This window comes from Bactrocera neohumeralis, chromosome 3 (assembly GCF_024586455.1).
Source record: "Bactrocera neohumeralis isolate Rockhampton chromosome 3, APGP_CSIRO_Bneo_wtdbg2-racon-allhic-juicebox.fasta_v2, whole genome shotgun sequence".
In the NCBI taxonomy this organism is placed as follows: Eukaryota; Metazoa; Arthropoda; class Insecta; order Diptera; family Tephritidae; genus Bactrocera; species Bactrocera neohumeralis.
In genome coordinates, this window is record NC_065920.1 from 34,834,905 (window position 1) to 34,860,683 (window position 25,779).

The following is a 25,779-nucleotide window of genomic DNA, read 5'->3' on the forward strand; positions in this document are numbered from 1 at the left end:
GCTGCGCGAACGGTCTGAAGTTGGTTACACTTCAAGTGCCGGACCCTGTAAAAAAAATTTAAAAATAAAATCCGACTTCTATACAAAATCGCTTTTTCGTTCCTTTGTAAGTACATGCCAACAAACGCTGTAGAATTACTCTAAATAATTTGAAGATTCCATCAAAGAAAAACTGTAGCTAAAAATTAATACAGCCAGTTTTTGATATACTGTTCTGATGTGGATTCCGGCCATTTTTTGACAATCGATCGCTTCAATTTGATGAGTTCTTGTCGATAGCGTTCCTCATTAGTAGTTTCACCGCACTTTAGAAGCCCATAACACAACACACCCTTCTGATCCCACCAAATACCAATTATTGACATCATGAACATTTGGCTTTGCAGTCGATTTGGATGAATTGGTTGGTTTCGCTTATGATTTTTATACTCTTGCATCATGTTTCTATAGCGCATAATAATTTTGTTCACCTAATGATTGTTTATATCACCTAAAACTATTCAACATATACATATGTACTTATATATTCTTATTATATACTATATATATACATATATTATATATATATATGAATGATCAGGACGACGAGACTAGTTGAATTCCGAGTCGGATCCGTTATCGGATCATTACCATGAACACAAAACGTAATTAATCGAAAGCATATAAAGTGCAATAACTCCACAATGCGGGATGTAGTGCAGGTCGCCTCCAATCTGGTGCATCCTGGGTAACGCCTTCATGGCCTTCAAGGCCTTTGGCTTTGGACTGGTTTTTTGAGAAACCTTTTATTTGGATTTGGTAGAACCCTGAGCTGGTGGCGGCGGTATTCTGACACTAATCAGAAATGGCTGACGGGCTAATGTCGCAACCGCCTCCGTCCTGTTAAAACCCTGGCAGGCCTCAGAGTACGTTTCGATGGAATTTCCGGTGATTACGGATTTTGATTGGCGCACATGTTGATCGTCATTTATATCCTCACGACCATTTTGAAAACGTTGGTCACTCTGCTACGGGATAGGCAATCATCACTATAAACTTATTTCATCAATTGAAACGTTTCGGTAAAAGTTTTACCAATTTTGAAACAAAATTTAATGTTGGCTCTTTATTCAAAGCTCATTTTCGCGCCGATAACACAAACAAACTGACACTTAAAACGCAATAACTTCACTTCCAATATACGAAATGTCATGTCATGTTCTCACTGGACAATCAATAAGAATAGCAGATTCTAACGCACCTGTTGGCATATATATGGCGCCACCAGGGGACGCTAGATTCAAAAAGCCCTGTTTGCTTTGGAACGCACCTTGTACGAATAAATGAACCAGAGATATTAAATTTTACACCCGAGATAGTACAAAAGAGCTTTATAGGAATATCAAATTTCGACGATATGCGTGGTACCCCCTACATTTATATTAAAAACCATATCTCGGGATCAATTTCAATCGAATTCAATAGGCACTGTTACTGGGAATTGCGGTGCAAAAATGGACGAAATCAGACACAAACTACGCCTACTTCTCATATAACATAATTTTAAAATTTGGATAAAACTTTGAACGAATGGTGCCTTTGAGGTGTACTACCTTGTGTGTTATTCAAGCCCCCAGATACCGAATATGTGGACCACAGTATCTATTGTGAATTTTATATAAAAAATATCGGTCAATCTGTGAGATATATAAGTATTACTATGTATTACAGAAATTCGAAGAGAATCCTCTTATAATAATAGTATACCTGTATGCCAAAAATAGGTTCAATCAGATCAATAATTATTGATTAAATATCTCTTAGTCCCCATACTAGTATTACTTTTTAATTTAAATTTCACGCGAAAACTATTTCGCCGAAATATTTTTTATGGGATGGTATAACTGTCAGTGACATCTGTGCCAAATTTCACAACAAAATAATCATTAGTGTTTAGTATACGCTTGTTTTCTGAAGTACATATGGTGCATTCGGCGATTTTTACGATAAGGCAAATTCTTATTGTCATCGTTGGAATATCAGGAGGATCAGTGAAAACAATTTTGAAAGATCAGTTGAGCTTAAGAAAAGTGAAAGCACGATTAGTTCCAAAATCACTTTTTCGCCAAATTTTCAAGCAATGTCGTACCGCAACTACCGTATTATACTGTGAAACTGTTTTAAGTCAATTGAAGACATTAAAGGTAAATCCCTATGCGCATTGAAGGCTATTCTGGAAATTTAATTTAACAACTGTTTCGATGATTGGAAAAAACGTTGGCACAAGTGTATTGAGCCAAGGCTGGTTACCAGTATTACAGAACAGATTTCCAAATTGCGGTGAATACTCCTAAGTACGTGTACATTTAATTTATGAAGTTGGCATTCTTTGGAACTGGTATATGAAATTACATTCGGTTACACTTAAGTGCTAATGGTCTCAAATTGAATACACAACTTTCTTTTCGATGTCTAATTGTGTACATAATAAATTTCAAGCAATATTTCAGCGTCAGTTAACAGCTGTCTCCGTTTCACACCATGCAATTACTTAGCCATTGGCGAAAAAGGCTAATATCTGTCAATAAAGCACCTAATATGAAAGCGCCGCTCAACTCACTTTCAAATTATAAATTTCTTTGTACGGCGAAATAAAGCCATTGTGTAAGTATTCAATTAAAAACACTCATGCAGCCAAACGGCGCTACTACTTACCTATTTAGCTGCTCATGCTGGCAAATGCTTATATAAAATTTACCTGCCACATAATTTGCATAATTTTCACATTTAATAAACCAAGAAGCGCACTCAGAAAACATACACACGTGAGCAAAGGCATAAATACCCACTTGGGGTAAAGCAGGGCAGCACCTTTATGAAACAGTACCCTAATACACACTCATACATGGTTCCGTAAAATCACCAGAGTTTCTTTCGAACTTCGCCAAACTTTCCAATCTTACAAAATAATTACATGAGATATTTGGTTTGGTATATTTTGAAATAATTTCCTCTTCTTCCAACTTTTTGCATGGAAAGATTACTTTATGCAGATTTGGTTAGAAGATATGTGGAGTATTTTCAATATATCAATTATTTATATGATATTTTGGCGTGTTTCTTAATCAATAAAACAGTATAATATTGTGCGAAAGTATATAAATAATTGGTATTGCGCGTTGATCTGATCAGTTCAATCCTAAATAAAATCTCCAACTACTCATTGCGGGTGATAGTCGAGGGTGGTGCACACCACGCTACTCAGAGTAATTCACAGTATGTAGACTTTTTCTTTAAACTAAAACAGGCACCTTAAGACCGTATTCGAGCGAGGATCGGCAGAATATTTCTCGAAAACTAAAGGTAATCTTGGGATCACCCTATATTTATAAAGCCGTACAGCTTTTCTTACATTCACCTTAACTAAAGCGTGATATGTAAATTTTAAATAAATGTAAGGCTATACAAAATTGTGCCTTTTCCCCCCCACACACACATGTACTATATGCTATGCCCACTTATTGTCTAAACAAGTCACGCACATACCTGTACATACATAAATCATTTTGTTTATTTAAATATTCGTTGGCATCTTCAGAAAATACACATCATGCTGGTATTTTATCAACAGTTGTGCTTCGAGTTAAGTGCCACCCAATCCCTTTAACAACTTCCTTTCGTTCAGTTGCTTTCAACACTGCACTCCCTCGCATCTGCCACCCGTTTGCGTTATGAGCACTCACGAGCGCATGTGTTCTGGCAAAAATGTGGCTTCTCTGACACATATGAGCAAACACAAATACTCAGATGAAAGAGGCACTCCTTTGACTGGCTGCCGCAGAAAAGCCGACTATTGAATCAGTTGGTAATACTCTGCGGTGGCACTTAAATAAATACCTCAATTCAATTCAATTTCATTGAATAATTATGCTCGTACTTTTGTGCCGGCGCAAGCACAATGTATTGTTTTAACCAGATTGTCAGTGAAAATATACTTTTACTCAACTACTAGAGCAATACTCTATAGAAACACGGGTATATAATACTATATACATATATATATAGAATTGTACTCTTTAACGGTATGGGTGCCAAGTTACCGTTTGCATTGCAAACACTTATTTTAACTTAATACACAAGCTAAGCCAGAAAGTCTGAAAGTGAAAGTACCAAGCAAAATGATTAACCGAATACATAGCGCTCCCTGGTAAACCAGAGGCGTCGTGAAAAATTGATTTTAGAACTTTTTATTCTTAAGATGAAATAGTAACGAGCCAACAGTTTCGAATCATGAATGCTCTTAGTATCATAGACTAGATAGAAATTAGTGTAAAGACTTCCCTTAAGTATGTGAATGGTATGGCGAAATTCCACACTTAATCCCACTAAAAAATACCAGCCACGAGTCATCATTATCGAGAAAGCACTACTCCAAATAGTCCATGAGGTTAGTAATCGATTTTTTTTATTAAAGTAAACTTCGAGCTCCCAGAAAAATTATTAAATTGGTAGAATAATAAAAAAGTGTTATCCTTGACCCGACTGTCCTAAAAACTTAACTTAGAAAAAAAGAAAATCATTATATGTAGTATATGGGAGTCGACCAAATTTTGTCTATTTTTCCCAATACCGCATACTATTAACATGTCACTTACTAAAAAACTAATCATATAGAGTAAAGTCAGTCGAACTGATACTAGTTATGTGGGGACTAGGCCAAGTTTTCGCTGAAATTTATTTATTTTAGGCACAAAGATACACTGTTATGAGTAAAACATTGAGATAACTTTCACATTGGCCGATATATGCGGTACAAAGTCACTCGCAAGTTCGATTATCTTTATATTAGGTCTATGTGCGCTAAGGGAACTATTGGTTCGATTCAACCCATTTTTAACATACAGGCAAACCATTGTCAGAGAAGTACTATTCTGAATTTCAATTATAAATCGCAAACATTGACCGATATTTTCGAACAAAAGTCAACTAGGAGCTTGAACAATTTTTGTTGGATTTGAAAAATTTTTACCCATAAGGTGGACATTATTTGTGCAAAGATTTATCTCTTTATATAAATTCCTTCTTGATTTGTGTACTGGAAACTGAACGAATCAAGAGGAATTTAAAATTGGCAATATGGGAAGTAGGCGTAGTTATTATCCGATTTGGCTCATTTTCACAATGTTAGATAGGAATATAAAAAGAGTGCCACGTAGAAAATTTTGTCAAAATCGGTCAGTCGGGTACCGATTGGACGGTGCCACGCCATCGTAAAATTCTTACCCCGGCCCCTATAAAACCTTGTCATACCATTCCAAGGGCAAATTTGTATGTTTCTGGCGCATTTAGTTATTGATTGATCGCGCTTTTAGTAGTTTTGAACAGTACCGTTATATGGGGATTGAGCGGGGTTTTCATCCATTTTTACACTATCGGTAGGAGTTCTTGTATAATTCGTGGGGTTCGGGTGAATTTGGTTGTTGTAATTGAAGTGGTTTAGGAGATATGTACATTGGCCACCTCCACTTTTTAAAAATTTTTTACCAAGAGGTGCCCCTTGCCACTGTGATCCTCTGCACCAAATTACAGCTTTATATCCTAATTTAGTGCTTAGTAATGGCACTTTATGAGTTTTCGGTTAATGGCGATTTGTGGACATGGCAGTGGTTCAATTACGCCCATCTACGAACTCGAGTTTTGCGGAAAATAATTGTCGGATAATAATTTGGTATTAATTCTCATTTTTAACGCCCACTTCTATTCCAATATTAACCTTATACATATAAAATATATGTATACTTCGTAAAAGCTGCGGAGAATCGGCCTAGAAAGTATACCACAAAGTATTCGAGAAAGCCTAAAATCCATGTTTATTCTCCACATGGCTACTGGAAAATACGGTACATTTTTCTAGGCATTATTAAGGACAATAAATAATCTTATCGTGTAAATGTGCTTCAATCGGTAGAGATGAAAATTCCAAGCAAGCTTTGATTATTGCTATATAAAAAGTTTATTACCGATGAAAGTTTAATCTGACAAGCTTTAAGCTATCTCTGCATTGGTGATGACCGCAATAAGACTTTTTTGTTAGAAAATCAGAAAATCAATATTTATTTGACTCAACTTCATTTTTATTACTACATGTATATTTGAACCCACAACTCAGCGGAGAGAGTTATTGTTGCGCCTCTGATTTAGGTATATGCCGGAATGCTCATAAACAGTCAATATGTTCCTTTTTGTATTTACGTACCGAGGATTAGATAATACCTATACATTCCATTTATTTTAATAGGGAAGCAATAAATACTAAATAAGGAAATTACATTGTGTTGTTTCAGAATACCATTTGTATTAATCCGTAGGCACGTGTGGATAAACAGGGATATATACAAGTATTTTAGCACAAGTATTTGTATGCGTTTATAAGAATGGACCTTTGCTAGACGCCAACCGAGGGCAAAATATTTTTTTTAGTTGATTGAAAACTGAGATCGTGTGGAATGGCAGTGTACACTTGTTGGTGTTATGGCGCCAATTGGAAACACAGATTGAGTTGCAGTACTTCTACACATGATCTATCGAAAGCAAAATGGAAGAATAATCAGCATTAGTTTAGATGATATTTAGTTAAAACTTCAGACTTACATAAATCGCTGAAATACTGACGTATGCTGCTAATAATTTTTTCACTTTCGATAATCGCTATTGCACACTGTTACAAGACGTTTAATCTTTATTTCCTAAATCCATTTTCGATACCGTACTATATATGATGAGATAAGATATTAACTTTTATCATCGATATAGGCTGCTTCTTCTAAATACCATCAGTTGGCGAGAGTGATTCTATTTTCGATTTTTTGTCATTACTAGTCAAAGTCAAAAAATCTTCCTTCCTACTGAAATGTATATTTCTATTTTGACAATATTTTAAATCTCTCATTTAACTCGAATATTACAATTCAACAACCACCTTACTTCAGTAATGTCGATCACAGTGCTTTGTTGGCCCAAGATATGTCTAAAACAACTAGAAAAGAACTAAGTTCCAATGTGACCCAATATTTTATACTCCCCCTATTTAAAAGATCAAAGGCGATGTATACTTTCTGGTGTTGCAAGACTTTATATTAAACAAAGAAGGAAAGGCTAACTCATACACTCACCGACATATTCGGCATAAGGTTTGTTTGAGGTGGTACTATATAGAAATTTGGGTAAAAAAATGGCCCTTGGGTTTTATCAAGGTTCTCGCATGCAATCACAAATCATATGGAGTAAAGTCAGCGGGGAATACGTCAAACTTTTTCCCAATTTTATCCATTTTAGCTACAAAGATACAATGTTATAAGTAAAACACGCTCTTGCATATTCATATCACACAATTTTGCGGCTCTAGATCATTTTCTCTTTCACAGGTTTATGTCAATCAACCCGCAACGGCGTATAATCTCGTAGACAACATAGAAGCAAAGATAGCACTTTATTTGGGGAGTACCTCTTCGGACTTCCTTAGACATTTTAGCGCCGTTTCATTCTGCTCTTATCCATCTAGAGGTCAAAAGTCTTCTGATCCAGCGTTGTATAGAGGAATAATTAATATCGAGAAATGAACTGCGACCTTAGGTCTATTGTGCCCTCATCGTGTATAAAGGAATGATCCAAGAGCATACTCCTTATATTCAAGAGCCCTTTTGATATTAAATACCAGTGTATGAAGTGCAGTATATACTGATCTGCCCTTCATATATGCCGTGCCTCGGACAAGCTGCAGCCCTAATGTGCGCGTCCAAGATTTTCTCTAGCGTATTCAGTTGGAAAGAAGTTAAGCTTATGAGCCTAAACTCTTTTGAGTAGGTTGGGTTGTTTCTATCTGCCTTTGGTATGAAAACTACCCTAGTCTCTCCATGAGTGTGGTACATAGCTGAACTTCATGCTTTCTCTAAGAATCGCCATTAGCCATGGCGTGTGCATTCCGTAGCATTGATGGAATGATTCTGTCCGTTCCGGGAGATTTGTATGGGTCGAATGAGCGGATTGCCCATTCTATTTTATTCTCCGTAAAGGTGTGTTCGGGAACGTTTACCGCACTGCTCCCTCAGTAGCCAGGACTTGCCGCGTCCTTACAGCCTGAAAATTGCACTCTGACTAAGTCTTCCAATTAGTCCTGTCAGTTGACCATCCACTCTCCGCTACTTTTCCGAATTATACCGGGGGCGGCGGGGTTTTTGAATAATAGTTTTCTAAGACTCGTCACCTCGTTGGTCTTTTCAAAACCACAACAAGAGTTTTTCCAGGATTCTCGCTTGATCCTGCGCACTAACTTCTTGTAGTCTCTTAGAAGATCTTTATATTCATTCCAACAGTCTTCGCTTTCTGCTAGCTTGGCCCAATTGATGTATTCTTGTACTTTACGTCTTCAAGACCCAAGTTCCTTGTTCCACCAAGAAGCTTCATTTTGTGCTTGATGCGCAGCGTAGAGCATGCGTAGTGAATAACTGTATTGAGTGCATTCATGAATATAGTAACGCCCTTTTCAAGCTCTTCATGTGAAATTATACACGCAAGGTCTAAGTGTCTTGCTTAATAGTATCCGCCTGTAGAGATCCCAGTTTTTATTCCTGAGATTTCTCCTAACCTCGTTTCTGTTCTTTGCTTCCGATCTAATAGAGAAGTAGATGTACGTATTGTCAGAGAACGACGGAGTACTTAGCACTCTCCAGTTTTTTACCAATGCAGCACTAACTGTGTATAGAATTATGTCTAGAACATTTCTGGAACTGGGTCCTATGTAGATAGGTTCCTCATCGCGATTAACTACCACTAGACTACTTTGTAAAATATAATTGAGTAGGGACTCACCTCGTTGATTGATGTCGGGACTACCCCAAACTGTATGATGGGCGATAGGATAAGCGCCCACCTCCAATACCTGCTTCCTACTGCTGGAAATAGCCGCCAGCATTTGGAGCTCTGCCTTTGGCACCTCGCAATCGTTGGGCATATAGCAGAATGCAAAGAGTAAAGACTCATCATATCGCTGAACCTACCTTGTTAATCACCCTCGGGGTGTATGTTGTGTAGTTTTGTGACTTCAGCCAAGTGACCACATTACTCGATGCAATCCATGGTTCCTGGACTAAAGCCCTCTTCTCTAAATTGAGAAGAAGCTCGGTGGAGGCGATCTTGCTTTTGTCGAGGTTGTACTTGTAGTATCCTCAGCTCTTCGTTCTGGACTATCAGACCGCTGATTGGGTACTTTCTCCATCTCATGTACGACAAGTGAAATAGCCATGATCTCTTCTATGCCGAGATCCTTTTCTGCTTCACCCGTCTCCAACGTGTTTTTGTTGCCGTCCGTGAGGTGGCGCTTTTTTAGGCGAAGGAACACGCTTCCAACGCCCCATGTCATCTGTTTAAACATTAAAAACAACACGTGAATCAATTTGGAAGAAATTTCGGATAAAGATAAAAAATGTGATGAGCGTGCTTTGGCTGAAATAACCTTAAGGATTGAACCTAATACTTTTCCCATATTGCCACAGCTCAAACGGCATATTAAGCATGGAATACATTGTTTTCTATATACGAAGACACGCGTCTTACGCGAAGAGTGCAACTTTTAAAGCAATTAGTGCAGTGTGAGCTTAGTGACTATGCATCAATGAAAGAATATGTCTTATATGCAAATGACCCTGATTGTAACTGTTGATAAGAAAGCCATAAAAACTAGGTGGGTATTCAGATCCAAAATGAACAGAAATAGTAAGGTGATGCGTAAGGTGATGCGTAAGGCAAAATTAGTGATCAAAAGATATAATCATTAAAAAGGTGCTAATTATGAAGAAACGTTTGTCCCTATAGTTCGATACACCTCATTACGTTATTTATTGGCGTTAGCTGCACAGAACGACTTGTTGGTACATCAAATAGATGCTGTAACAGCCTTTCTCAATCCTGAGTTAAATGGTGAAATATATATGGTGAAACCTGATGGGATGACAATACTGTACGTGTGTACATGCTGTTGAAATCTCTATATGGAGTTAAACAGCCCATACGATTTTGGAACGGGAAATTTAACAACATTCTGCTGTAATGTAGACCAAACCGTTTATTACAAAGTAAAGGGTAATTCGATAATATATGTTGCTGCTTATGTTAACAATGTTCTATTGTTTTTAAACGACGAGAAAAGTATAAAAACGATAAAAGAACAACTTTCATCAGAATTTTACATGAAAGATCTTGGTAAAGTATCCTCAGTACTTGGTATACATGTTACGAGATATACTACAAAGGGGACTATACAAATAAATCAATCGCAATATATCTCCTATATGCTGAACAGGATGGGGTCTTGTGTAGAAGTTCACGCAAGCGAGGAAAGTTCTCTGATCGCCATTCACTTGAGAGTGGCCAGAAACGATTCTCTTACATATGGCTCGAGCAGCTCACGACTTCCGGTCTTTGACCAAGTATCCTCTGGGTAGCCTAAGAACATCCGTTTGCAGGCGAGCTAAAGTGAGAAGGCGAAACATCCCCTAAATAGGGTTGTGCGCTGGGTTTGACACTCACCACGTTGTGGCTGATCGACTTCGCCGAGGCCCGAAATATGGTTATCTGTAATACTAGATTCCACCATTCGAAGACTCATCAAGCTGTCTCCGGAATGAAAGACCACCAAGCAGATCGATCGTGTTATGATAGACGGAAGACACGTCTGCAGTGTTTTAGATGTGCATGCGCTCCGAGATCCTAACATCGACTCAGACCACTATCTTGTTGAAGCCAAGATTCGCACCCGCCCCTGTACAGCAAAAAACGCACGTCAACAAACACAAGGAAGGTTCGACGTCGAGAAGCTGCAATCACAACAGACAGCCGAACGATTTTCTACTCAGCCTGCACTCCTGCTCTCTGAGAGCACTCGTTAGCAACTCGGTATAAGGGAACTGTGGGACGGCATTTCAAACTCCTTACGTACAGCTGCAACCGAAACCATTGGCTTTCGGAAAATGCAAAAAAACAGCTGGTACGACGAGGAGTGCCGTGTCGTAGCGGAGAGAAAACAGGCTGCCTACCTCGCATTGTTACGATCGACCACAACACGTGCGGGATGGGATAGATACCGAGAGTTGAAGAGCGAAGCGAGACGCATTTGCAGACAGAAAAGGAAAGAGGCCAAAATGCGTGAGTGTGAAAAGCTTGATAAGCTGGCCGACAGGGGTAGTGCTCGAAAATTCTACGAACAAATACGGCGGCTTACAGAAGGTTTCAAAGCCGGAGCATACTCTTGTAGAACCCCCAAAGGTGATCTAGTCACTGATGCCCAGAGCATGTTAAATTATGGAGGGAACACTTCTCCAGCCTGCTGAATGGCAGTGAACGCACAACACCAGAGAAGGCGAACCCGATTCACCAATCGATGACGATGGAGCAGACGTTTGCCCGACCATAAATAAGTTCGAATAGCAATTACCCGCCTGAAGAACAACAAAGCGGCGGGGGCCGATGGATTACCGGCCGAGCTATTCAAACACGGCGGCGAAGAACTGATAAGGAGCATGCATCAGCTTCTTTGTAAAATATGATCGGACGAAAGCATGCCCAACGATTGGAATTTAAGTGTGCTGTGCCCAATCCATATAAAAGGAGACCCCACAATCTGCGCCAACTACCGTGGGATAAGCCTACTCAACATCGCATATAAGGTTCTATCGAGCGTATTGTGTGAAAGATTAAAGCCCACCGTCAACAAACTGATTGGACCTTATCAGAGTGGCTTTAGATCTGGAAAATCAACAACTGACCAGATATTCACCATGCGCCAAATCTTGGAAAAGACCCGTGAAAGGAAAATCGACACACACCACCTCTTCGTCGATTTCAAAGCTGCTTTCGACAACACGAAAAGGAGCTGCTTTATGCCGCGATGTCTGAATTTGGTATCCCTGCAAAACTAATACGGCTGTGTAAACTGACGTTGAGCAACACGAAAAGCAGGACCGGGAAGGACCTCTCCGAGCCGTTCGATACCACATAAGGTTTCAGACAAGGCGACTCCCTTTTGTGTGGCTTCTTCAACCTGCTGCTGGAGAAAATAATTCGAGCTGCAGAACTTACAGCTGCTGGTGTATGCCGATGATAGTGATATCATCAATACAACAAACAGTCGTCGCACTCGCGGCTTGGCACTCATGTCAGTGTTGGCAGTCATAACTTTGAAGTTGTAGATAATTTCGTATATTTGGGAACCAGTGTAAACACTACCAACAATGTCAGCCTGGAAATCCAACGCAGGATTGCTCTTGCCAACAGGTGCTACTTCGGACTGAGTAGGCAATTAGAAGTAAATTCCTCTCTTGACGAACAAAAACAAAACTCTATTAGTCAGTCATAATTCCCGTCTTGCTATATGGTGCAGAGGCTTGGACGATGACAAGAACTGATGAGTTGACGTTGCGAGTTTTCGAGAGAAAAGTTCTGCGGAAATTTACGGTCCTTTGCGCGTTGGCCACGGTGAATATCGCATTCGATGGAACGATGAGTTGTATGAGATATACAAGTATGACGACATTGACATAGTTCAGCGAATTAAAAGACAGCGGCTACGCTGGCTAGGTCATGTTGTCCGAATGGACGAAAACACTCCAGCTCTGAAAGTATTCGACGCTGTACCCGCCGGGGGAAGCAGAGGAAAAGGAAGACCTGCACTCCGTTGGAAAGACCAGGTGGAGAAGGATCTGGCTACGCTTGGAATATCCAATTGGCGCCACGTAGCGAAAAGAAGAAACGACTCGCGCGCTGTTGTTAACTCCGCTATAATCGCGTAAGCGGTGTCTACGTCAATTAAGAAGAATGCTGAACAATTTCGGAATGTCGAGCACCAATCCGGTTGCAACACTAATCGGCTTAAATCAACGCCTGAGTAATAAAATGTGTCCAACAGATGAAGCACAGCAACATGAAATGACAAAAATTTCGTATATGCAGGCTATTGGTTGCTTTTTATTCGCCACACAAATAATGCGACCTGACATCAGTTTTGCAGTTAATCTACTGAGTCGTTTCGTTCTATAAACCCAGGAAAAGCGCACTGGGTTGCGGTAAAGGTACCATTGACAGCGATATTGGGTATAGAAGGGAAGTAAATGATCTCATTGGATACTGTGACGCAGATTGGGCTAGTAATCTTGACGAAAAAGGATCTACGACCGGCTATATGTTTATGCTTCAGGGTGATCGGATAACCGAACACGAAGGCAGTGAACTGTTGCTTTATTATCGACAGACGTTGAATTCATGACTATGAGATCGTCCATTTAGGAAACAACTTGGTTAATACGCCTACTAACTGAATTGACATCGGTTACGGGAAAAGGTATGGTCCTTTACTATGACAATAAAAGTGCTATACTAGTGGCCTTAAATAACTCATATGCACCTGGTCCAAAACACGTGGATATAAAAAGTGACTTACAAATATTAAAATTATTACCTTTTGTCAAAATGTCTGCTGACATCTCGTTCGATGGAATGTAAATAAATTTAATCATGAAGCTCTCTAAATGCTTCCGACTAGCATGAAACTATGTAACAAAATGTAAAATGGAACAAAAAGTTAAGTTCGTTCAGGAAAAGTTTTGAAGTAAAGAAAAAGCGACCCTTTATACAAATAAATACAACTCTGTATATCATATGTTTTTGTTGAATTAATAAATATTTATGTACTCTCTCTTCCGGTTTATGTTCTGCTCTGTTTTATTTCATTATCTAAAAGTACTTCATAACTCAAACATCGATCTATCGATATTGATAATCTATAACCCACCTTAAAATACTACTACGAAATTTTTGAATTAACTAAACTATGACGCCGTAGTCAACGACCGTTTTCGCCGCTAGAAGAAGCGATGGATAAATTGAAATTTATTGATTTCAGAATTTTTATGACTTTCGCAATTGCCTGCGTGTAATCAAAAAATAGGGACTTATTTTACATTCTTCTCAATACCGAACAAATGGCAAAAGTATCCAACAAACGTCTCACTGGCGCGATTTGCATCATTAGCAAAGAAGATTGGGTTCTTTTATGCATATTTCAATAAATCGTATTCTATTGCACTTACTCAATCATTTATTCAATAATAACACGCGCACACTGACTCTGACGCATCAACGGACGCTGATTTAACAGTAAATTCTAAATTGAATTTCCAATTGAATGCATTGCATTGCTTTGTGAATGGTTGGCCAATATGCAATTTCATTCCATGACCTGGTACTCATACATATATTTGTACTTACATACGTTTTATGAAGAATAAATGGGCACAATATAAAATTTTCGCACTTCAAAGATTGAAAAAGTGTTTGTTTTCGAAAGCCACTTGAGCCACGTCGAGCAGCTACAATCATAACCGACAGCTAAACAGGGGTGGGATAGATACCGCGAAGTCAGACCAGTATGCAGACATAAAAATAAAGAGGCCGATACGTGAATATGGAGAGCTTAAGAAGCTGTCAGCCAGCGGTAATGCTCGAAAGTTCTAGAAAAGGTACGACCAACAGAAGATTGTCTGATCTTCAAAGCTTACTGAATTTATGGAGAGAATACTTCTCCAGTCTACTAAATGACAGTAACTTAGTGATCAGGAGATTGCGAACCCGAACCTGCAATCAAGGTGGAATAGATGTTGCATTGCCCGATCATGAAGAGGTTCGAATAGCAATTGCCTGCCTGAAGAACAACAAAACGGCAGGGATCAATGGATTACTGGCCGAGCTTTTCAAATAAGGCGACAAAAAACTGACAAGGTACATGCATCAGCTTCTTTACAAGATATGATCGCAAGAAAGCATGCCCGACGATTGGAACTTGAGTGTTCTCTGCGCAATCTTCAAAGAGGGAGTCATCACAATCTGCGCGAGGAATCGAGGAATAAGCCTTCTATATAAGGCCGAGTTGAGCATAGCGTGGAAAAGACCGAAGCCCACCGATATGCTTAAAAGCTTATTAATGTGGATTTAGATCAGAAGTATCCAGTATTGACAAGATATTCCTCATGCGCCAAATATTTAAAATAAAAACCGTGAAGGAGAAGATCTTCGTCCATTTTTACACTCTCGCAACAAAGTTGCTAAGGAGAGTATTATAGTATTGTTCACACAACGGTTGTTTGTAAGTCCTAAAACTAAAAGAGTCAGATATAGGGTTATATATACCAAAGTGATCAGGGTGACGAATAGAGTTGAAATCCGGATGTCTGTCTGTCCGTCCGTCCGTCCATCGGTGCAAGCTGTAACTTGAGTAAAAATTGAGATATCGTGATGAAACTTGGTACACATATTTCCTGGCTCCATAAGAAGGTTAAGTTCGATGATGGGCAAAATCGGCTCACTGCCACGCCCACAAAATGACGAAAACCGTAAACCTATAAAGTGTCATAACTAAGCCATAAATAAATATATTAAAGTGAAGTTTGGCGCAAAGGATCGCATTAGGGAGGGGCATATTTGGAAGTAATTTTTTTGGAAAAGTGGGCGTGGTCCCGCCCCCTACTAAGTTTTTTGTACATATCTCGGAAACTACTATAGCTATGTCAACCACACTCTACAGAGTCGTTTTCTTCAGGCATTTCCATATACAGTTCAAAAATGGAAGAAATCGGATAATAACCACGCCCACCTCCCATACAAAGGTTATGTTGAAAATCACTAAAAGTGCGTTAACCGACTAACAAAAAACGTCAGAAACACTAAATTTTACGGAAAAAATGGCAGAAGGAAGCTGCACCCAGGCTTTTTTTAAAAATTGAAAATGGGCGTGGCGTCGCCCACTTATGGACCAAAAACCATATCTCGGGAACTACTAGACCGATTTCAATGAAATTCGGTATGTAATATTTTCTTAACACCCTGATGATATGTACAAAATATGGGTGAAATCGGTTCACAACCACGCCTTCTTCCAATATAACGCTATTTTGAATTCCATCTGATGCCTTCTCTGTATAATATATACATTAATAACAAATGATGATAGCGGAATAAAACTTTACACAAATACGGTATTTGAAAAATATGTAAATGACTAATAATGAAATCTCGATTATCACTTTATCGTGCGAGAGTATAAAATGTTCGATGACACCCGAACTTAGCCCTTCCTTACTTGTTTTTTTTTTTTTAATTTTTATTACCTAATATAATCGATATATGAAGGTTAGCAAAGTTATCGACAGATTTTACTAATTTTTTAATCACATATAGTATGTCACATACCGACTTAAAGTTTTAACATAATGTTGACCGGATTCATGGAAATCTTTACATTGAGTACTTACGTGAGCTGGGAAGAATATCGACTTTACCCTGTTTTTTGTGACTCATTTGGAAAAAGATTGGTGTATACATAGTACGTACCACTCAAGCTGAAAAAATTCTTATCGTTTTTTGAGAACTGCAACCCGAATTATATACATATAATTAGATCTAATCTTAGCTATTTATTAGGAAAATGACATCACCAGCATAAGAAAACCTACTTTCGGGAAGTGTTCAAAGTGTATTAAAGTGAAATAAGTATTTGACTTACGCCTATTTGACAATAAAATATTAAACATGTATGATGCATTTGTTTATACGTTTATTTTTTTCGATGACATACTTTTTCCCATTGCTCTCGTAGCGATTTTGGTTTGGATTGATTGGAGCATAAAACATTGGTATGTTGCTGAGTGGTTTTGCTGCTGCTTGTGCAAATTTTCTTTTATTTATTTAAAAAAAAAGGGTTCTTTGTCGTTTGACTATTTTTATACTCTCGCAACAATGTTGCTAAGGAGAGTATTATAGTTTTGTTCACATAACGTTTGTTTGTAAGTCCTAAAACTAAAAGAGTCAGATATAGGGTTATATATACCAAAGTGATCAGGGTGACGAGTAGAGTCGAAATCCGGATGTCTGTCTGTCCGTCCGTCCGTCTGTCCGCCCGTCTGTCCGTCCGTCCGTGCAAGCTGTAACTTGAGTAAAAATTGAGATATCGTGATGAAACTTGGTACACGTATTCCTTGGCTCCATAAGAAGGTCAAGTTCGAAGATGGGCAAAATCGGCCAACTGCCACGCCCACAAAATGGCGGAAACCGAAAACCTATAAAGTGTCATAACTAAGCCATAAATAAAGATATTAAAGTGAAATTTGGCACAAGGGATCGCATTAGGGAGGGGCATATTTGGACGTAATTTTTTTGGAAAAGTGGGCGTGGCCCCGCCCCCTACTAAGTTTTTTGTACGTATCTCGGAAACTACTATAGCTATGTCAACCAAACTCTACAGAATCGTTTTCTTCAGGCATTTCCATATACAGTTCAAAAATGGAAGAAATCGGATAATAACCACGCCCACCTCCCATACAAAGGTTATGTTGAAAATCACTAAAAGTGCGTTAACGGACTAACAAAAAACGTCAGAAACACTAAATTTTACGGAAGAAATTGCAGAAGGAAGCTGCACCCAGGCTTTTTTTAAAAATTAAAAATGGGCGTGGCCTCGCCCACTTATGGACCAAAAACCATATCTCAGGAACTACTCTACCGATTTCAATGAAATTCGGTATATAATATTTTCTTAACACCTTGATGACATGTACGAAATATAGGTGAAATCGGTTCACAACCACGCCTTCTTCCAATATAACGCTATTTTGAATTCCATCTGATGCCTTCTCTGTGTAATATATAGTACATTAGGAACCAATGATGATAGCTGAATAAAACTTTACAAAAATACGGTATTTGAAAAATATGTAAATGACGTATAATGAAATCTCGATTATCACTTTATCATGCGAGAGTATAAAATGTTCGGTGACACCCGAACTTAACCCTTCCTTACTTGTTTACTTTTAAATTTCACAATTTGAGTTTTTGGATAAACATAAGGATTAAATCAATAACAAATATACATATCAAATAAGCGTAAAGAAAAATAAATGTCATATTCTTATTTTACTTTGTTAAAATACACTTTGCAGGTGTCGAAAACGGTGATAGTTGTATTCGGTTTGTTTATTTAGCATTCGCTCTGTGAACACAATTTTTATAATACTGCAACTTGTTGCTACAGAGTATACTAGTTTTGTTCACGTTACGGTTGCCCCGCGTTTTCAAATAAGAGTGATATGATTTATTAAAAAAACACACTAATTGTTAGGAAAATTCAAATGTTTTTCATTTACAGTGAAGTACTATCGATATTATTAAGTTCTTAATACGATACCATCCAAGTAGCCTCCACTACGTCTTTTGGGACGAATTTTTGAGTACCTTTCCCCTAAATCAAGTAGCCTCGTCTTGTTGGAACCAGATGTTGTCAAGTTTGGTTATCATCGATCTGTACCGCTCTTCATTGACAGTAATGGTTTCACCAGCTTCATTTCGAAAGAAATACGGACTGATGATTCCACCACGCAAAAAACCACACCAAACTATCACTTTAGCAATTGAGCTGTAAGGTTAAGGATGTTCCAAGGCAAAATCAGCAAATTCACACGTTTACGTTGGTCCAATGCCAATACCAAGTATCCTCTAGGTAGCCAAAGAACATCCGTTTGAAGGCAAGTTAAAATGAGAAGGTGAAACATCGCCTCCTCCGCGTAAAAATTACCCCAATGAATTAAGGTTAATGATATAAAGGAGCGCAAATTCGGTGTGGGATTCGTGGTGAAGAGAGACTCCATCGTCGAGTATTGGCATTTACCCCGGTGGATGAACGTCCTGCGGATTGTGAAGTTCTTCAACATATCGCTGATTTTCGCCCACGCCCCGTCGAAAGAGAAGAACGATGCGATCAAAGATGCCTTCAATGAGCGCTTGGGGCGCGCTTATGAGAGCTGCCCCCGCCACGATGTCAAAATCGTGCTTGGCGACTTTAACGCCAGGGTGGGCAAAGAAGGTATCTTTGGCACTACGGTCGGGATATTCAGACTCCATGAAGAAACATCCCCAAACGGGTTGAGATTGATCGACTTCGCCAGGGCCCGTAATATGGTTATCTATGGTACTAGATTCCAATGTAAAAAGATTCATCAAGCTACCTGGCTGTCTCGGGATTGAAATCTTCCAACCTAACCGATCATGTTGTTATAAACAGAAGACACGTCTCCAGCATTTTAGACGTGCGCGCACTTCGAGGTCCTAACATCGACTCGGATAACTATCTTGTTACGTCCAAGATACGCAACCGCCTAAGTGCAGCAACGCACGTCATCATACACAAGGAAGATTCGAGGTCGAGAAGCTGAAATCACTACAGACACTACGGTTTTCAACTAGACTTGCAGTCCTGCTCTCTGAGAGCTCTCATCAGCATAAGGCAACTATGAAACGGCATTTTAAGTTCCTTGAGTACAGCTGCAAACAAAACCATTGGTTTTTGCCAAAGACAAAGATGAGCAGTGCAGTGTCGCAACGGAGAGAAAACAGACTCTTTACCTCGCAACGTTACAGCCAACCACAACATCTGCGGGATGGAATGGATAGCGAGAGCTGAAGAGAGAAACGAGACGCATTTACAGACATATAAAGAAAGTGGCCTAAATGAGTGAGTATGCAGAGCTTGACAAGCTGACCGACAATGATGCTCGAAAAAAGATATGGCGACTAACAAGACTACATACCGCATTCTGAATACTCTTGTAGAACCCTCAGACGTAATCTAGTAACCGATGCCCAGTGCATACTAAAATTATGGAGGGAAGACTTCCCCAGCCTGCTGAATGGAAGTGAAGGCATAACATCAGGAGATGGCGAACCGAATACCCAATCGATGCCGATGGGGCAGACGTTACATTGCCCGACCATGAAGAAGACCGGCAAAGAAGAATTCAGCATCAGCTTATTTGTAGAATATGGTCGGATGAATTTAAGTGTGCTCTGAACTAGACAAGGCGACTCCCTTTCGTGTTACTTCTTCAACCTACTTCTGGAGAAAATAATTCGAGCTGCAGAACTAAATAGGGAAGGTACCCTCTTCTATAAGAGTGTACAGCTGCTGGCGTTTGCCGACGATATTGATTTCATTAATCTAACAACCACGCCGTTAGTTCTGTTTTCTAGACTGGATAAGGAAGCAAAGCAAATGGGTCTGCCCTCTTTGAACGAGGGCAAGATGAAATATCTCCTGTCATCAAACAAACAGTCGTTGCACTCGCGACTAGGCTCCACGTCACTGTTGACGGTCATAACTTCGAAATCGTAGATAATTTCGTCCATCTTGGAACCAGTGTTAACTCCAACAACAACGTCTGACTCGAAATTCAACGCAGAATAACTCTTGCCAACAGGTGCTACTACGGACTAAGTAGGCAATTGAGAAGTAAAGTTCTTCCTCGTTATTGCCGTCCTGCTTTATGGTGCAGAGGACGATGACAAAATCTGATGAGTCGACATTACGAGTTTTCGAGACAAAAGTTATGGGAAAGATTTATGGTCCTTTGTGATGAGCTGCACGTAATATACGACGACATTGGCATAGTTCAGCGAATTTTTTCCAACTCTGAAATTATTCGACGCAGTACTCGCCGGGGGAAGCAGAGGAAGAGGAAGACCTCCACCCCGAAAGACCAGGAGGAGAAGGACCTGAGTTCGCTTGGAAACTTCAATTGGCGCCACATTGCAAAAAGAAGAAACGACTGAAGAAGCGTTCTGTTGTTATATCGGCTTATATGGTGTCGAGCATACCTGAGCATAGTCAAATGGTTCTGTCCCCAATATATTCCATAAAATGATTTCCGTCCCTCCACCTGTACTAACACCGTTCATGTTGGTCAAAATGTGTGACATTTTAAAGAAACTAAATGAACAAGTGCTCTTAAAAATTATCATTAGGAATTGGAATTGTTCTAGACCTTGGTGTAAACCTCATATCCCCAATATATAGAATTTCGATTGTCTGGCTAACGTTTTCCACATTAATTCAATATACTTGTTTAAATTTAGCCTCAAGTTAATGTCACGAACAAAAATACAACAATAAAACTAAGTTTAATCTTCTCGCAACATATTTGAATATAAATTTTGCCAGCCCCTGAATGAATTTCCTCGGCTTGATTCTTGCTTGTTGTTAATGATGTTTATTAGAACCAAAAAAATATTAACCTTCTTAAAAATATAATGGAAATACAGTTTCATTTCCAACGGAAAGAATTTCATTGAAAAGTGTGAATCTTGAGCTTTCTGTACTTTACACCAAACAATTTACCTTGTAATTGAAGTAAAACTGAATGAAGAAATATATAACGACGGAAAAAATATTTTTGTGTTCATATATTGAAAGAATATTTTCTATTATTTTTCGGAATATAAAATAGCACAATTTCATAAGATAAATACATACATTAAAATAATGAAGCATTTTCGCGGAACGATGGACTCGGATAACGTAAACTGTACACCTAAGCCTGTTTTCAAAGGATTGACGCAATTTTTTTTGGACAACTTTGGAACTAATGTTATACCAGCCGGTAGGTACACCAAAATAATCGGATGTTTAAAACACACTATCTAAATCATTGTGACCGGTTTTGGTCCTACTTATTTTATAAATGAACAATTAAAATATCTTGGGTTAACTACAAATATTTCAAGAATCCCATATTTCCCATATCATCATCGAAAGACCGAAGATCTATGGTACTGAAAAGCTATGGTTGACCTGAATGAAATATTTTACATAGGTTTCTTTCTGCTATGTAATATATGGGAAGTTTTAAGGCGACGCCGATTTGTGGGTTTAATATCATATTTTCATATTTTTTTCACAATACACATATTTTCTTTAGTAAATAACTGTTTTTTTTTTTATTTTTCAGGCTATGTGAAAGGAGATACCTATGGTCCAAGAACGAATAAACAAGATTTCGCTGAACTATTTATAGTGTTTTACATACTTATAGTACTGGCGGTTTTATGTGTTTTCGTATTACTAATGATGTAAGTATTGAGTGAGTAGTCAAGAGTAGTTGTGGTTACTATTGAATGAGGTTATTACAATTGGGAGTTCTCAAATTGACATCATTTTCTTAATTTGACATTATTGTTTGCATCCCCTTGGTGATCGGATAGGTTTACCAAAAATAGCCCATATTTATTTAACAATCTTACCGGACCATCGATTCACATGTCTGAAGGAGCCCTATAGAATAATACACTTACATATCTTAAATTGAGGACCTAACAGGACCCGCCGTCGATAAGTTCGATAAGTTAGTAGCATATAAAAAAAAAAGCAAAAAATCGCTTAAGTGGCAATTTAATTGTAAATAATACATAATCTCCGTTTAGCTCAGTACAATTAACTAAGGGATACTCCAACTTCATTAATGAGACTTTTTTATCTTTATTTCGGCGTTGATCGATTGTAAGCGTTTATCCGATCTCGACAATTTATGGGCGTATGATGCCAAACCTTTGGGGCACTATTTTTGTAAAGTTTTATTCAAACTTCATCGAAGTCGGATTTGCATACTGTAAGAGAAAAAATTAAGTTAAAAAATTTGCTATATGGGAAGTTGGCGTAGTTTTTCTTCTACCCACTTTCATAGTGTATGATAGGAAAAAATTTAAATCGGTCAAATAGTTCCTGAGATAGGGGACTTCACGTAAAGGTCCTACTCTCATTGTCCAATTTTATCACCTGCTCCTATACAGCCTTTCTCTACCATATAATTTGTGAAATTGAATGCTTGTGCCGAAATTATTCAGTGACTTACTGCAGTTTTAGTACTTTTTTACTTTTCAATACAATCGTTATATGGAGAATGGAAGAGATTATTATCTAACTTTATGTTACATATTTTCTGAGTGTATAAAGAAATCCTAAAGTGAATTCTCCTTGGTAAGTGTGGTGGTGTTCCGATCGTTTGTAAAATATGTGCATTTAGCCACGGCCACCCACACTGTTAGCCTACAGGTGTCCCTGGATAATACGAACTCCTGTACTAAAATACCGTTTTGTATTTTTATTTAGTGCTTAATTATGGCACTTTTTCGACTTTCGACTAATGGCTTTTTGTGGGCGTGCCAATATTCCGATTCTACCCTTCTGCAAAACCAACCCCCCATGTCAGGGAATATGTTTCATCCAAACATGCCCATGTTAGTAAAGTTGCCGCTTTACGAACGAGAGGCAGTATCAGATTTCAACTCGTCTCGTCATACCGATCATTCATATATACTCGTATAACTCCATATCTATCTCGATTAATTTTAGATGAAACACACAAACTTTGGGTGAACAAATGTAATTATATATTGCAAATAAAGAAATTATGCTTTTATTTGCAGGATTCTTCTCTTAGTATGGTACTGCAAAAGATGTAATTGTGAATCAGAAACATGCAGGAGAATAAAATTATGGACAATCTTAATAACTTCACTATTACTGCTTTCGCTCATATTGTCAGCGTAAGTACTCGTAAAAATAAGAAAAAGCGTTAACTTCGGCTGCACCGAAGCCGATATACCCTTCACAGGTGTATTTCTTTTAGTAATTATGTGTTCAGTTTATATGGAAACTATATGCTATAATAATCCGATCTGAACATTTTTTTCGGAGATTATACTATTACCTTAAGCAGTAATCCATACCATACCACGTCACCATACCATAAAGATACCAAGTCAAATGCGAAAGTTTTCGATACAAGCCCTTGATTCCGATCGTTCGATTTGTATGGAAGCTATATGCTAGAGTTAACCGATCTGAACAATTTCTTCGGAGATTACATTGTTGTCTTAGAAAATAATCCATACCAAATTTCGTGAATATATCTTATCAAATGCGAAAGTTTTCCATACAAGAACTTGATTCCGATCGTTCAGTTTATATGGCAGCTATATTTATAGTGATTCGATATCGGCAGTTCCGACAAGTGAGCAGCTTCTTGAAGAGCAAACAGATATCTTAAAAACTGAGGGACTAGTTCGCATATATACAGACAGACGGACGGACGGACAGACGGACATGGCTAAATCGACTCAGCTCAACATACTGATCATTTGTATATATACTTTATAGGGTCTCCGACGCTTCCTTCTGGGTGTTACAAACTTCATGACAAACTTAATATACCCTGTTCAGGGTATAAGAATAAAGGAATATTCTACAATTTGTGTTCTAAGTATTTCACACTGCACACTTTAACATAGTCAATTAATGCAAAATGTAAGCGTAAAATTGCGTAAGCGCCATAAATTACGAAGTTTTAATGTTTTAACGGAAAACCCGCTAAAATCAGTTGCGTGGAAACCATAATACCCTTCACAAATATAAAAGATCCCTAACAAACAACTCTGAACAATTTCTTCAGAGACATCATTGTTTTAAGCCATAAACCATTTTAAAAAAGCTTGTCCATATCCTTCTTTTTTCCGACCGTTCATTTTGTAAAACTTCTATTCAGGGTATAAGTTAAGTTATATACACAGGCCACGCACAGACCATTTTTGGTCCTAAGCGATGCAAGACGGAGTGCCGTTACGTTGTTCATGAGAAGTAGTCATCTTTCACGATGTCAGCGCTTGAAGCGAATTTCAATAGGATCTGCAGCTTCACTATCGATATCTCTTCCAGTTTCTCATATCATGAGGCTACGAAATGTGCATCTCGCAAGGTCAATACATGGATATTGGATGTCAGCCGTGCACCACTCTTGGTAATCGCGCCCACAAACTAACTGCCATCGATGCCTTTATGACTTGGCACCCAGTAGAAATGAATTTGCTTTTTCCTGACTCTGCTTCCCAAGACACTTCTGTCCGATATGCGAACCGAGGTTAAGTCCTTATTTACTGTTTGGCTGTTCACGTAGATGTTGAATCTGGAGTTGTCTGCAAATGCAATAGAAGCCAGCTTAGCGACTTTCCTAATAGCAAAGACCTCTGCATAAAATATGCTGCAGGGGTCCGGCAGCTTTAAAACCTGCCTTATTCCGTCCTCCATTTTCGGGCCATCCGTCTACATAAATTTTTAATGTGTTGCGCGAAGCCTTTTCCATGTTTACTCTGAACGTTTTTTTCCCAATTGAAAAGTGGGATCATGTATACATAAATTCCCAAACTACGATTACCCACCGAGCTGCAGCAGAAAGGTTATATGTGTGAATTCTCCTGCAGCCAAAATGTTTATAGGTGGCAGGTTTAGCACTAGTTGAAGATCCGCCGTTGGAGTGGTTCTTAGTGCTTCGTTAAATCGTAGTACAGCGAGCCTCTGGACCAGTTCCATTGGCCACATCTGTATGCTATCCAAGGCTACCCCAAGGTACTTAGTACAACCTGTACCAGTATTTTCTTGGACATCCTAGTGTCGTTCAATTCTATTGATATTTTATTCGATATTAACTTCTGTAGGAATGTTGTTGAATGGTCAAGCCAAAACTTATAAACTCGATTAATGTCGTACGAATGGAAGGAAATCCTCCAGCAACGAGAGTACTCGACACAGTACCTATTGGGAGAAGCAGTGGAAGAGGAAGACCTCCATTCTGTAGGAAAGACCAAATAGAAAAGTAGTAATTAAATTAAACCTCCAAGTGGCGCCAAACAGCGAAAAGAAAGAACACCTGGCGCGCTTTTGTAAACTCGGCTATAACCGCGTAATATGAGAGGATATACAGGGGATTTAATTAATACCATCAGGAAATGTTCGTAAATTTCAAAATAATATTTTTAAATGACGTACAGCCTAGTACATTAAGTTGGCCACAAAATTTGTAACACCCAGAATGAAATTTC

At 38.6% G+C, this 25,779-nt stretch overlaps 1 protein-coding gene across 1 annotated transcript in view; it reads left to right on the forward strand.

Annotated features, from left to right (window-relative positions):
• LOC126754039 (dual specificity protein kinase splA) overlaps window positions 1-25,779 on the forward strand; it is a 588,793-nt gene that overhangs the window by 293,489 nt on the left and 269,525 nt on the right. The window lies entirely within an intron of this gene.